Source organism: Lontra canadensis, unplaced genomic scaffold, assembly GCF_010015895.1.
Source record: "Lontra canadensis isolate GAN:19392208 unplaced genomic scaffold, GSC_riverotter_1.0 scaffold28, whole genome shotgun sequence".
NCBI classification, from domain to species: domain Eukaryota; kingdom Metazoa; phylum Chordata; class Mammalia; order Carnivora; family Mustelidae; genus Lontra; species Lontra canadensis.
Window position 1 is genome coordinate 3,779,411 of NW_022631022.1, and position 12,282 is coordinate 3,791,692.

Sequence of the window (12,282 nt, forward strand, 5' to 3'; positions counted from 1 at the left end):
GAGGAGAGTGGACAGATTTAAGAAGCATTTTGAGACCTAAACAACAAGACTTACTAACTTGCTAGCAGTTGTATGTAAGGCATGAGGGAAATGGAGAAATCTAGGATGGCTAGACATTTCTATCTTGAGCACTCAGTGGCTGAGGACACCTGGCTAGCAAGATTTGCGGGTGGGAAAGTGGAGAGGGTAGAGAACAAAGAGTTCTCTTTTCATCTACCTGTGAAGATGACTGGGTTCCATAAGAAGGGTATGGGTAGAGATCAAATTTGGAGGGTCTTAGCAAATAAGGGGTATTTTGATGCCAAGTGAATGGATGAGATCACAAAGGGAGAGAGAGTAGACAAAGAAAGCTCTGAGGACTGAGCCTGGGGCATTTCAACATTTGGAAATCCCTGAAGGAGCCAGTAAAACCTGTCAGGAAGAACAACTAGAGAAGTACCCAACTGTATTCATTTCCTATGGCTGTTGTAACAAGTTACCACAAAGTGTGGCTTAAAATAGGCAGAAATTTATTCTTCCACAGTGTTGGAAGTCAGAAGTTCAAAAACCAGATCACTCAGCTGAAATCAAGGTGCCATGAGGGCCACACTCCTTCTTGAAGGCTTCAGAGGACAATCCGTTCCCTGACGTTTACAGCTTCTGGCAGCTACTGGCATTCTTTGGCTTGTATCCATGCCACTCCAATCTCTGTCTCCATGGTTACATTTCTTTCTCCTCTTCTGTCCATTTCAAATATCCCTCTTCCTCACTCTTATAAGGACATTTGTCGTAGGACTTATGGTCCACCCAGATAATCAAGAATCATCTCCTAATCTCAAGATCCTGGATTTAATTACATTCATAAAGATATTTTTTCCCAAGTAAGGTAATAATTCACAGGTCCTAGGGATTAGGATGTGGACATATCTTTTGGGGGCCACTATTCAATCTCCTAACTGACAGACTAAAGGAATGACTAATTAAGAATGCAAAATGGCAAAACTTCCTGTGCCTGAGAAGAAGGACTGAGGAGGTCAAGGAAGAGGGTGTAGACGCCCAACCCAGAGGAATAGGACCTGGGCCACTGCTGGCTTGAGTACATGCGTGGGATTGTCTCATGGAGAGGGGAAGGATTGCAGACAGGAGTCTCCCAGTCCTCCCAGTACTGACTCAGCATCCGGCAGGGGCCATCCACACAGCTGCCAAAGTGATCTTTAGGGTGCAGATGTGTTCACATCACTCTCCAGTGAGTGACCCCCAACAGTTTCCTGCAGCTTTAAGGCCAAAGACCAATATCCTTGCCTAGCCTATAAAGTCCAGAGGCCTGGCCTCAGTCCATTTCAGCAGCCTTGTCTCATACCTCTCTCCTCTGCTCTTTGCCTCCAGACACATCAGCTGCCTCTCAGGACACCTGTCCTCCTGCCCTAAGGCCAGTGGTTATTGTTCTCTCTGCCTGGGAGGCCCTTCTTCAGCCCGCTTCACAGAGTTAGCATCCACTAATGCATCAGACCTCAACCCAGATGTCTTTGCTTTGGGGAAGTCTTCCTTAGGTCCCTGGTCCAGGTCATGCAAACGTGTGATATAATTGCTCATGGTTCCCTGTATTCATCTTCCATAGCACTATCAAAGTCTACAATTGTATATATATTTGGAATACTATTTTAGTGGTATGTATCTCTGCCAATAGACTGTAAATACCGTAAGGGCAGGGTTTGTGATTGACCACTATCCCAAGTGCCCTTCTCCAGTGCTTGGCTCACAGAATGGATATATAATGGTTTTAAAATATGTCTGCAAACTTTTTGACACACTTCCCACCACGAGATAGAACCTAATTGACCTTCCTTTAAATTAGAGCTTGTCTAATGACTTGCATGTAATTAATAGAATGTGGTAGAAACCATGTTTTGTGACATCTAAGGCTAGGCCATAGCAAGTAATATGGCTTCCTCCTGGTCTGCTCTCTTCAGATGCTCCCTTTTAGAACCCAGCTTCCATGTTGTGAAGATTCCCAGGCCACCTAGAGAGGCCACATGTGGGTGTTTCAGCCAAAACCCCACAGCAAACCTAGCCTATAGCCAGCATGAACTGTGAGACATGTACTAAGGAGGCTTTGAGACGATTCCAACTTTAGCTGCCATCAGATGACAAGCATATGAGGGACCCTGAGCAAGAGTTACTTAGTGAGCCCAGTTATTCCTAGAACCATGATAGAGAAAAATAAATGATTGTTATTATTACAGAAGCCACTAAGTTTTGGTATGATTTGTTATGTAGCAGTAGATAGTTGGAATGGAGTCCAATAAATATTTACTGAATGAATAATTGTGGAGAGGTCTGGTTGTAGAATCTCACCTGTGCTTTAGCTCTGAGCAAGTTTTGGCTGGCAGCTCTCAGTTTCTCCTTCCCCAAGAGGCTCTGGAGATCCTGGAAGCCCCAGTTCAAAACCTCAAAGGTCTGGGGGCGCCTGGGTGGCTCAGTGGGTTAAAGCCTCTGCCTTCAGCTCGGGTCATGATCCCAGAGTCCTGGGATTGAGCCCCGCATCGGGCTCTCTGCTCAGTGGGGAGCCTGCTTCCTCCTCTCTCTCTCTGCCTGCCTCTCTGCTGACTTGTAATCTCTGTCAAATAAAAAAAAAAAATCTTCCATAAAAAAAAACAAAAAAAAACAAAAAAACCCAAAAACCTCAAAGGTCTGCACTCTTCATACCCACCCACGGGAGACTGGTGGAAACTCTCTGCTCAGGGTAGAGAACATGGCGTGACATTACAAGTTAGCTCTGGGGGTGCCTGGGTGGCTCAGTTGGTTAAGCGGCTGCCTTTAGCGCAGGTTCTGATCCCAGGGTGTTGGTCTGGAGCCCCACATCAGGCTCCCTGCTCAGTGGAAAGCCTGGTTCTCCCTCTCCCTCTGCTTGCAACTCTGCCTCCTTGAGTGCTCTATCTCCCTGTCAAATAAATAAATAAAATCTTTAAAAAAAAGTTAGTTCTGGCAGGAACTCAGATGGTGGTCATTTCGTTGGGGGTTCTTAATCTTGGGCCCCTGCATGGTTTCAGGGGAGCATATACATACATGCAATTTCTCTGTGTGTATATATATTTTCCTGGGGTGAGAGTTTGCAGGCTCTAATTTTTACCAGCTTCTTAAGAGGTGTGTGTCCCCAGAGTGTTAAGAACTACTGATCTATTTCAATTATCTCAATTTTTAGGCTAAGAAACTAAGGACACTTCATTTTGCAGTAATAAGATGGAATAGGTCCTCTAAATGAGCTTCCTTCTGAAAACAATTCTGTATGAGGGGAAAAAAATCTTTTTATTTTTTTAATTAATTAATTAATTTTTAAAAAGAGAGAGTGTGGGGGGTGGGCAGAGGGAGAGAATCTCAAGCGGACTCCCCACTGAGCACAGAGCCCAACGCAGGCTTGATCCCACAACCCTGAGATCATGACCTGAGTTGAAAGCAAGAGTCAGATGCTTAACTCACTGAACCACCCAGGCATACCTGTCCTTGTTTTATTTAAGAACAAATTGAAGATGCTGACTAACTTTAAACTTAGACAAATAAAATATGCATGTTAAAATTTCTAGTGTAAAATGCATGTTAAAATTTCTAGTGTTTGCTAATTATAAATTAATTAGCGAACTAGTGAAAAGTGGAATAAGGAAAAATAAGAAAACAAGAAAGACTAGAAAAAGAAACCTAGAAAATAAAAAATAATAGGTTACAAATATATACATGCATACCTACAAATAAATACATAAGGGAGTAGGTGTGTGTAAGTATCAGTGTTTTAGTAAATATAAATGGACTTTCAGTTTCAGTTAAAAGAAAAATATTGCCAAACTAGAGAAGGTAGTGAATCTAGCTATGTTATTCATAAGAGGCATGTTTAAACATAAGAGCACAGAAAGTTTGAAAGTAAAATGATGGAGGGGTGCCTGGGTGGCTCAGTGGGTTAAGCCTCTGTCTTCAGCTTGGGTCATGATCCCAGGGTCCTGGGATCGAGCCCCACAACGGGCTCTCTGCTCAGCGGGGAGCCTGCTTCTCCCTCTCTCTCTGCCTACTTCTCTGCCTACATGTGCCTACTTGAGATTTCTCTCTCTGTCAAATAAATAAATAAAAATCTTAAAAAAAAAAAAAAGTAAAAGGATGGAAAGAAATTTGCCAAATATTAACCAAAGAAGTTATACATCTATACTAATTTTAGTCAAAGTGGACTTTCTTCAAGACAAAAAGCATTATGAGAAACAGAAGGGTCACTTCATAATGATAAAAGGTTTAATTCATCAAAAAGAATACTCTTAAATTTATGTACATCTAGAGACACCTGGCTGGCTCAGTTGGAAGAACATGTGACTCTTGATCTTGAGGTTGTGAGTTTGAGCCCCCTGTTGGGTGTAGTGATTCCTCAAATAAACTTATAAAAATTTATATGTATGTAATAACTTCAAAATAGATAAAGCAAAAGAAAAAAGCAAGGAAAGCAAAATAAAAATGGACAAGTTCACAGTACAGTGGGAGATGTTAACCTCTCTCTGTAACTGACACATCAAGTCAACAATGAGCAAGGCTTAGGAAATTTAGGTCCATAGAGGAGCTGTGACGTACTTTTCTTCATCCTTCTAATCATTGAGTACCTGCCACATCCCAGATACCACACCTACATCTTTGCCACTAATACAGAGAACGAAAACATTTTTATTTTACTATTTAAAAATTTTTTTCCATTATTCTTTCCCCTTCCACAGGACTCAGATAAGAATGCAGACTCAAAAGTGAACTCAGATTCTTCATCCTCCTACTCTCCTGCCTCCCCTGAGCTCTAAGGTGTTTTCCCCTGGTCAAGTTCATAATACTGGAGTTCTTTCCTCAGTGAAGTAGGCTCAGCCGCTTGGCTCCCCAATGGCCATTTCCCCTTGTACCTTCCTAACAGCCCCTCACCTTGTTCAGGTCTCCACTCTCTTCTGAGAACTACTTTAGGGAAAGTAGTTTGGGGGCTGGCCCCATAAGGAGGGTCACCATCAGTTTCATCAAAGCAGTTCCAGTGCCCTGCTGTTAGTGATTGCTTCAAGCATGGACTTCTTATTAAATATTGTCCCATTTCCATGAGGTTGAAAAACTGAAGTTCAAGTTCATGAAGTTCAATTTCTTTCATTGTTTTGAATTCATTGCCCTCTGAATTCCAGCTTTTGTCTCTTTCTGGCCTAAGTGTTCCTTATTTCACTGCCAGCTCATAAGTGTATTTAAGAAGACTTTTTTCCTTTTATCTAGAATTTTGTTTTCAGAGGGAGGGTTAGTTAGGGTACCCAGGCCACTGTAGTATCAGAAGGTGTTCCCTTCTGATACTACTGTTCCCAGGTTCCTAGTCTATAGAATGATGTGGTTGTACTAGATCAGTGATTCCTGACTTTTTGGGAACAAGCACTAGACATGCCCAAATCTCTGATTCTCTTTACCAGCTTTGTGCAACCAAACTTTCACTGAGTTTTGTTCAAGGATTGCCCTTGGTAAGTGGAGGCTGCTTCTCCCTTAGGATTGTTTCAAGTGCCTGGTAGTTTATGACCCACACACAGCTGTGGGGCACCTGGCCCGTGGCCAGTGACCAACTACCACGAGAGTACAAAAGTCTAGCTACTTTGTCTTGAGTAGGGAAAAACTTGGAGGTGTCATTAATGCTCCTGAGTGCCCCAAGGATCAGGCTGAGTATACGGTTTCACATAAAATTACCCTCTTCCCTGTCTTCCTCCCTTTCCCCTACTATCCTCCTTCCCCCTCTCCCTTACTGGCTTCTTCTGGGAACATTTCCTCACTAAATCACTTACACATGAATCTTCATTTTAGGATTTTTCATTTTTCAGGATTTTCCTTCTGGAAGAACCTGACTTAAGATTCCTTTGAGAGGGCGCCTGGGTGGCTCAGTGGGTTAAGCCGCTGCCTTCGGCTCAGGTCATGATCTCAGGGTCCTGGGATCGAGTCCCGCATCAGGCTCTCTGCTCAGCAGGGAGCCTGCTTCCCTCTCTCTCTCTCTGCCTGCCTCTCTGCCTACTTGTGATCTCTGTCTGTCAAATAAATAAATAAAATCTTAAAAAAAAAAAAAGATTCCTTTGAGAATCTGACAAAAGGCATGCACCCTATCCCCCGAAAAATACATTTACACACATTTGAAATGTTGTATTATACCTTTTTGTTCCCAGGGACTCAAGATGAAGAACTATAGACAAAATAATCTCTGGGGTCCCTCCAGAGCTGACTCTGCCATGTTTCCTGCCCTGGGTTTGAGGAGTTTATCTTGGAGTATCTAGATTGGGGTCCCGGGGTGCCTGGTTGGCTTCATCAGAAGAGCATGGAGCTCTTGATCTCAGGGTTGTAAATTCGAGCCCCATGTTAGGTGTAAATATTAGTTAAGTAAATAAATAAACTTCAGTAAATAAACTGGGACTTCCAGGAGTGTGGTAGCCAGTATCCTTTCAGTAAATTCCTTTACCGTTTAAAGTAGCTTCCATTGGTTTCTATTGCTCTGGACTAAGAATCTTGCCAGCAACACGGCCACATGCTTCACCTTCCAGCAGCTCCTGACACACTGGTTTTGCTCATTCTGTCTTCTCTGCCCCAAGTACCCTTCCTCTGCCTTTTCACCCAGCTGCTATTTATATTTAAAATCTACTCTGACAACACCTCCTCCAGGGAGCCTTCCCTGAGATCTCTTTATGGCTCTATCTCTCCCTCTACGGATAAGTTCCTCAAAGGTGGGGGCTGTGCTTCATTCTTTCTAGTGACCCCAGCACACCGGGTCTGCTACATGGTAGAAGCTAAAAATATTCATAGGACGAGGGGCGCCTGGGTGGCTCACTGGGTTAAAACCTCTGCCTTCGGCTCAGGTCATGATCCCAGGATTCTGGGATCAAGCCCCGCTCTGCGGGGAGCCTGCTTCCCTTCTTTTCTCTCTCTGCCTGCCTCTCTGCCTATTTGTGATGTCTGTCAAATAAATAAAATAAAGTCTTTAAAAAAAATATTTGTAGGATGAATGCATGAATACAGTGATGGAGGCGGGGTTTGATCTAGTTTTTCTGGCTTCAAAGCCTGTGTATTTTCCACCTTAGATACCAGGGGGTGGGGGCAGACTTGTTGAGACTGAGTTTTTCCCAGCTCCGTAGTTCCCTCTTCCTCTGACCTGGCTGAGGCTGTAGATGCTTCTCTGGAGGCCGAAGCGCGGCCCACCTGCCTCTGCCCACACTTACTGCGGCCTCAGCGGCAAAACACAAGTGAGCAGGACGGCGCTCCCTGAGGAGGTGGTTGTGGCCGCTGCTATTCCTGGACTCCGGGCTTGTGGGGCCCAGTCTGGCAGCCGTGCCGTCCCCTCCTCCTTTCGGCCTGCTGTGCTGTGCCCACCATACTCCCTTCCCCTCCCTCCCTTTCCTACCCTGGCCAGGGACGCAGGGCCGCGGGTAAACCTCGGAAGAACCGCTTCTCCCGCGAGGCGAGCTCCTGAGGAGAGCCAGCCACCTCAGCTGGCGAAGTCTCCCGCGCCCAGGCCTGTTCACTGACCTGGTGAAGACCGGCGGACCTGGGGAGGCTGAGGGCTCAGGCCTCTGCCGCGGGTCCGGACCTCGGACGAAGCTCCTCAGGCAGCGGCCGTGCCGCCCCCCGGAGAGAACCGTGGAGCCCACGCGGACGCCGGGATATGGCGCCGGGGGCGGCCCGGGGGCGGGCTCTGGGAAAAGACGCCGGCTCTCCTCTCGCTTTCCCCCAGGTGCCGGGCTCTCCGGCTGGGGCCTTTCCCGGGGCTGTGGAACCTTCCGCGGATGCTCTCGCCTCCGGCTGAGGAAAGCAGATGTCACTCTCCGCCCCCTCCCCGCCAGACCTACAGACCCCCTCTCCTCCCTCACAGCGCACGGGCTCCCTCCAGGCCTAATCCCGCGTGACCGTCGGGACCCTGACGTGCAGTGAGGGGGTGACCGAGCGGGGCGCCCTGCGCCTCACACTCCCACGCTCGGGTTCGAGGCCTGGGTCTGGGAGGGGAGGCTGTGGAGCCGCCGCGAGGTGGGGTCCGTCTGGGGAGGGCCTGGCCAGCCCAGCAGAGGGGTCTCCCGGGCAGGCCTGCTGGGTTCGGGCCCGGGGGCTGGTGGCCCAGACGCGTCTGTCTGTGGCCGGGCAGGCTTGGCAAGGCCCGGAGCAAACCCGCAGGACCCTTCACCTGCCTTTTCCAAGTGCTTTCCCGCCACCCCGTCCGTGGATTTCAGGCACCCATGGGATTGTGTTTCCGGGAAAACGGGCGGTGTAGCGCCCTGGCGCATCAAAGCAGCAGGTGTCACTGGAACGAGTCCCCACAGGCAGCGCGTTCCCAACAGAGCAAGAGAGCGAATCACTGAGAGCTTTTAAACATGCCCACGTCCAGGCTGCACCCCATACCCGTGAAATCCGTGCCTCTGAGGATGAGCACGGGTGGGGTGTGTTTTAAAGCTCCCGGGTGACCCGAAAGAGCAGCATTCGAGGCTAGCAAGCACCCTGAAAGACGGGCGGTGGCCTTATCCCCACCGTGCAGACCGGGTCCCTAGCGCTCAGAGGGGTAAAGCCAAGTGGAAGGGGCCTGGAGTCCCAGACGGGACCGAGCAGGTGCCCCCAGCTTGCCGTGGATCCAGGCTTCCTGTGGGACCGTGAGGCCTCCGGCTAGCCGGGGAGCTTGGCTCCCAGCTTGGCTGGGAAGACATTTCTGCCACCTTTCTCCACGCACTGAGTTGGGGCTCCTCCAAGCACAGAATGCAGTGGGTCACCTCGACTCACCAGCCCTGGGTTCCTTTCACTGGAAAGGCGTGCCCTTTGTGAGGGGAAGGATGCATTTTTGAGGTGAAATGTTGTATGGCAGCCAGGAGTGGAAAATATTAAAAGCCCACTGGCGCCAACAAGGTTCATCTCAGAGCCAGAAAGTCCAGAAAAGAGGAGGAAGGCTCCCTGTGGTGAGGGCCCTAAGACTGGCTTAGGATCCACCAAGCACCCACACCCTATATCCTAGGTTGTCTCCATTTTCAGGGTTAGAGCAAGGCTTGCCTGGGCCAGAGGAAGGTCCTGGGGTGGTGACCCCAGGGAAAGTCTACACCATTGGTGTATTAGGTTTGGTTTACCTCACACTCCAGAGGGGGGTGGTAGGCATAGGGGTCATTAGGGCCATTGAGGATGGAATGTCTTACTGGGAGCACACCAGGCACGGCAAGGCCAACTCAGTTCACACACAGGTTCTGAACATTCTAGATGCTGGGATGCCAAGGGAGCAAGACATGGTCCCTGTCCTGTAGAGACATCACCAAACAGATGGGGCAGCCAAGAAAGCAGACAGTGTCAGTAGGATGTGATAAACTTTCTTCTGGAAACGTGCTCAGGGGACAGGTCTTATAGAAGAAAACAGAGGGGCAGTTAGCCCAGTGTGGGGCTTTGAGGAGGGGTTCCTGGACAAGCTGGTACCTGGCTGAGTTTTGCTGTTAATAGATACTGTGAGAATGTGCACGAAGCTGGTGAGTGGATACATGCTCCTATGAGCCTGTCTCTGGAGGTCTGGAAAAAGATATACCTGCTGAGACACAAGCAAATGAACTCATTCTCCCCCCCCCGGGTGCCCCTGCCTTCTCTCCCTTTCCATAGCCCATCCCAAACACACTTGTAGTCAGAGTTACACATAAACACACACACATGCACAAGGAAATGGGAGAATGTTTCAGAATTCTTCTCAGTGAGAGAGTTGTTCCAGTAAAATAAAGGCTTCAGTAGGAACCTGGGGAAGAAGATGAGGCCCCTAGTGTCTGGGATGTCTGCAGGGATGGAGCTTCAGAGGCTGGGAAAGCTGCTCTGCTGAACACAAGAAGAGTCTGGAGGGAGGTGTAAGGGGCAGCAATGGGAGAGGAAGAGGAGGGAGCTTTAGAGTCCATCAAATCCTCTCTGAGGTCTAGAGAGGGAAAGTGAAATGCCAGAAGTTATATTGCACTGCACTTGGGGATCAGAGCTGAGTGTGGGTGTATACATGTCACTACACACCCCATCAGGTTTGCCTGCTCTCACATGTCCACCTGCACTACAGGCACAGAGTTACACACACAGCCATTCCACAGACACAGGCACTGTCCCCTGGGTTGCAGTTTTCATTTACATTTCAGGCTGCTCTGATCCGTCAGTAAGCTGGAGCACTTGGGTCCGGCCTGCCAGCCCATTTTCCCCACCCACTCCAGCCCTCATGCATCACGAAGCCCATCAAGGGAAGTAGAACATTCGGGAACGTGGGGTCATGCTGTTTATGGGTCTGATCTGAGTGTTCCCTGGTGGGTTCATGGAGCAGACAGGAGGTTCACCCCAGAACTGACTCAGAGCTGCCCAGGCAACAGGGGTCACGGCTGGGCCTGCCTCCTCAAGGGAGGATGTCTCAGTGTCTCAGGACAGAGCCAGAGGCCTCACCCAAACCAGACATGGGACAGCATTCCCCTAGTTTCACATCCTTGGGAGATGCCAGGACCCCTACTGAATGCAGAGAGGGGCCTAGATTTGGAACAGGAGATCTGGGTTTCACCTAGTTCTGCCCCTGACTCCATGAAAGGCCAGAGGGAAGCCCTTTCCCCACATTGAGATCTATGAATTTATGTGATGAGCCAGATACGGGGGACACACAGATATGTAAGACACAGTCCGTACCTTTAGGAGCTCCAGTTAGGGAAGACACAGCTTTCCCAGGTAGAGCAAAGAGCTCTTCAACTCAGGGTGGAGCCAAGTGGGAAACAGGAGCTTGGGGCTTGGGAGGCTCAGAGGGAGGAGAGAGTGCTCAGGGCACTGTGTGTGCATGTTTCAGGAATGAGGATAAACCCTCATATTGCACTGGTAACACTCATGGTGCCACCATACCTCAAATCCCCTCTTAGCTGTAACTGCCCATCCCCAGTCCCCTACCTGAGGAAGCAGTACCACCATGGGGTTTGGCTAGGAGTGACCACTGATAGGCTCAGGCTGAGCATCTGACCTAAATCCAGCCCGAACATAGGCCAGCTGGTGACTGGCAAAGTGCTTCATGACAAAGGCTCCACACGATAGGGGTGAGGTTGGGAACTAGCTGAATCCATCAGAATGGTTCTGCTGGAACTTGAACTAAGAAAATGCAGGAGATGAACCCATCAGGAGTAGGAGGGAAGTGGAGCTGCCACAAAGAGAGAACCAGACACACTATGGGAGGAACACCAGACAGCCTGTGAGGAGGGACTTGCCCCAGAGGAGCCCAGCCCCAGCTCCTGACTTTGGCTCTTTTTATAAACTGACTTTCTCTTTTCTTTTCTTTTCTTTTCTTTTCTTTTCTTTTCTTTTCTTTTCTTTTCTTTTCTTTTCTTTTCTTTTCTCTTCTTTATTCTTCTTTTCTTTCCCTCCCTTCCTCCCTTCCTCCCTTCCTTCCTTCCTTCCTTCCTTCCTTCCTTCCTTCCTTTCTTCCTTCCTCAGAATGGTCTGCTCCCAGAAGTGCACAGCCAGTTGAAGAGCCCTCTCATACCCCTGCCATCCGGGAAGGCAATTACCTCATGCCTCCATCTTGTATGAGAGGCCATTGTGGGAAAATGGAAAGATCAGAGAACTGGGAATTAGGAGACCCAGCTGGGGTTCAAGTTCCTAAGCTTCCCTAAGATCCAGGTCTTGGCAGAAGTTCTTTTTTTTTTTTTTTTTTTTTAAGTAATATTTATGCCCAACATGGAGCTCAAACTCACGACCCTAAGATCAAGAGTTATATGCTCCACCAAGTAAGCCAACCAGGTGCCCCAGCAGAAGTCATATATCTTGCACAGTATACTTTCTCCTTCACTGATTATGATCAGGCTAAAATGAAAATCACAGGAGAAAGCAGCCCAAAAGGCAAAGGTGACTGATGCTTTCTCAGGGCATTCTCTCTCTGTTTAATGGAGGCTGATTAGTTGGGAGTAGAGGATTCAAAACCTCTTTGACCGAGGAGCCTCCTGGGATAGATGAGAGTCATTGGAGAAATGAGGCAGTTCTGGACCTAGATTGTGCTTAACAGTCATCAGACTTGTGTCTCACTCAGTCCTGGGAGAGCAGAGGGGCTTTAAGTAAAAGCTAAAAGAGCTGTTCCATTGAAAAGCCTGTGTCTTATTCAGGCATAGGCTGTCCTGTTTTGGGATCAGGTAAGAGACGGGTTCATTCCTGCAATGCTACTGACTTTTGTGTAAGAAAGCTCAAGGGTGTTGGTGTCAATGCCTCAAAGAGCCATAATGTTAAAAAACATATATAAAGGTGGTTCAAGAGGCACCTGGGTGGCTCAGTGGGTTAAAGCCTCTGCCT